Here is a 2,500-nt window from a genome sequence, read left to right on the forward strand (position 1 = left end):
CCTCCTCACCTCCTCATTTCTCACTCTATCTAGCCTAGTAACCCCCACCATACTTCTCAGACACCTCATCTCAAACACATTCAAACTCCTTCTCTCTTCTTCTCTTATGTTCCACGTTTCTGCCCCATACAGTGGTGTTGGCACAATCACTCCTTCATACAGTCTCCTCTTCGCATCCATTCCCAAATGTCTATTCCTCATTACACTCTTTAAACCACCAAGGCATTTACTCGCTTCTCTCAATCTACATTCTACCTCCACCTTCACTCCACCTTTTCCTGCTACACTTGCACCCAAGTATCTAAAACTATCCACTTCCTCCAGTCGCTCTCCCTTAATGTTCACTTCCAGTCTACTGCCACTTTCACCCCTTGTACATCTCATCACCTTATTTTTACCCACATTTATCTTTAGCTTTCTTCTATCACATACTCTCCCAAACTCTGCCACCAGCTTCCTCAATCCCTCCTCTGACCCTGCCACAAGCGCAGTGTCGTCCGCAAACAACAGCTGGCTCACCTCCCACTTTTCTCCATTTTCTTTAACCATCTCCAATCCCTGACTCACTACCCTAGCATTCACCTCTCGCACCACCCCATCCATGTATAAGTTGAACAGCCAGGGCGACATAACGCATCCTTGACGAAGTCCCACCTTTACTTCAAACCACTCACTCTCTCCATTTCTAATCCTAACACATGCTCTACTACTCTCATAAAAACTCTTGACAGCTCCCAAAAGCTTTCCTCCTATCCCATAAATCTGCATAACCTCCCACAGTGCCTTTCTGTCTACCCTATCATAAGCCTTTTCCAGATCCATGAAAGCCCAAAAAACATCCTTCCCCTTTCCTATAGCTTTCTTACATATCTGTCTTACCACAAAGATCTGATCTACACAACCTCTACCCGTCCTAAATCCACACTGTTCCTCACCAATTACTCCCTCTGTTCCTCTCCTAATCCTCTCAATTAAGATCCTCCCATAGGCCTTCCCTACTACACTCAACAGGCTAATCCCTCTGAAATTACTACATTCACACTTGTCCCCTTTTCCCTTGTAAAGAGGAACTCCAGTCCTCCGGTACTCTACTCTCTCTCCAGCAAACATTAAATAACCTCACCAACCAGTCCACCATCACTGCACCTCCCTTTTTCAGACATTCTGCATGACATCCATCCAGACCAGGTGCCTTACCTGCTTTCATCATCTTTACAGCTGCCTTCACCTCATCCTTCCTTATTTCTCCTCCATTCTCCTCACTCATCACTCTCATTTTCTTCGCATTTCCCACTGCAGCTATCTTTCCTTCCCTATCCTCCTTCACATTCAGCAACTCCCTAAAATATTCTGCCCATCTTCCCCTCACTGCCATCTCTTCCATTATCAACTCTCCATCTGTACCTTTTACCTTTTCTTCCCTACTTGATTCGCCTCCTCTTCCTCTCTTAATTTCTTTCCAAAACATCTTTTTATTACTTTCAAAATTTTCTGTCATACTCCTACCCCATTTCACATCTGCTCTCCTCTTTGCCTCCTTTACCTTTTGCTTTACTTCTCTTTTCTTTTCTTTGTACGTCTCATATGACTCCCCTGTCCTCTTTTGTAACCAATCTGTGAATGCTAGCTTCTTCTCTTCTACAGCCTTCTTTGTTTCCTCATCCCACCATTCACTACCCTTTCTTCTATTTCCCCCTGTCCTTCTTGTTCCACACACCATCCTTGCACACTTTAAGACTCCCTCCTTGAACCATCCCCATTCCTCCTCCACACCCATCTCTGCTCCCTCCTTTACTCCCTCCCACTCCTCCTTCAGCTTCTTTTCGTACTCCTTCTCCTTTTCCTTTTCATTCAAGGAGTTCACTCTAAGAACCTCCCTACCTTTTGTCCCTTTCCTCCTTCTCCATCTATCCTCCACTCTCAGCTTACCTTCCACCAAAAAATGATCTGATATTCCCCCACCCTCTCCCCTTAGCACATGTACATCCTTAACTCTTCCTATCATAATCCTATTTACCACTACATAATCCATTAGCGCTCTATCTACCACCCTTCCCTCCCCCACCCTCTCCCATGTGTACTTATGCTTGACTTTCTTCCGAAACACTGTATTTGCTATCATCAACTCTCTTTCTAGACACATTTCCACCATCAACTCTCCACTACGATTCTTTCCTGGCACTCCACACTTCCCAACCACTCCATCGATTGGACCATTTCCCACCCTAGCATTAAGGTCTCCCAGTACTATTACATTGACATTTCTTCCTAAACCCTCTATGCACTCATTTAAATCTATCCAAAAGGCCTCCCTTTCTTCCATGTTCTTCTCACTGCCCGGCCCATATGCACTTACAAAGACCCACATCTCCTTTCCCAGTTTCACCTTCATCCACATTATCCTTGAGGAAACCTCCTTCCACTCCACTACCCCTTTACCTATCTCCTCACTTACTAGAATAGCCACCCCTTCCCTCCCTCGCCCTCTCTTCACTCCTGA

The sequence above is a fragment of the Oratosquilla oratoria genome, chromosome 5, assembly GCF_046742065.1.
Source record: "Oratosquilla oratoria isolate Oo_2021 chromosome 5, ASM4674206v1, whole genome shotgun sequence".
NCBI classification, from domain to species: Eukaryota; Metazoa; Arthropoda; class Malacostraca; order Stomatopoda; family Squillidae; genus Oratosquilla; species Oratosquilla oratoria.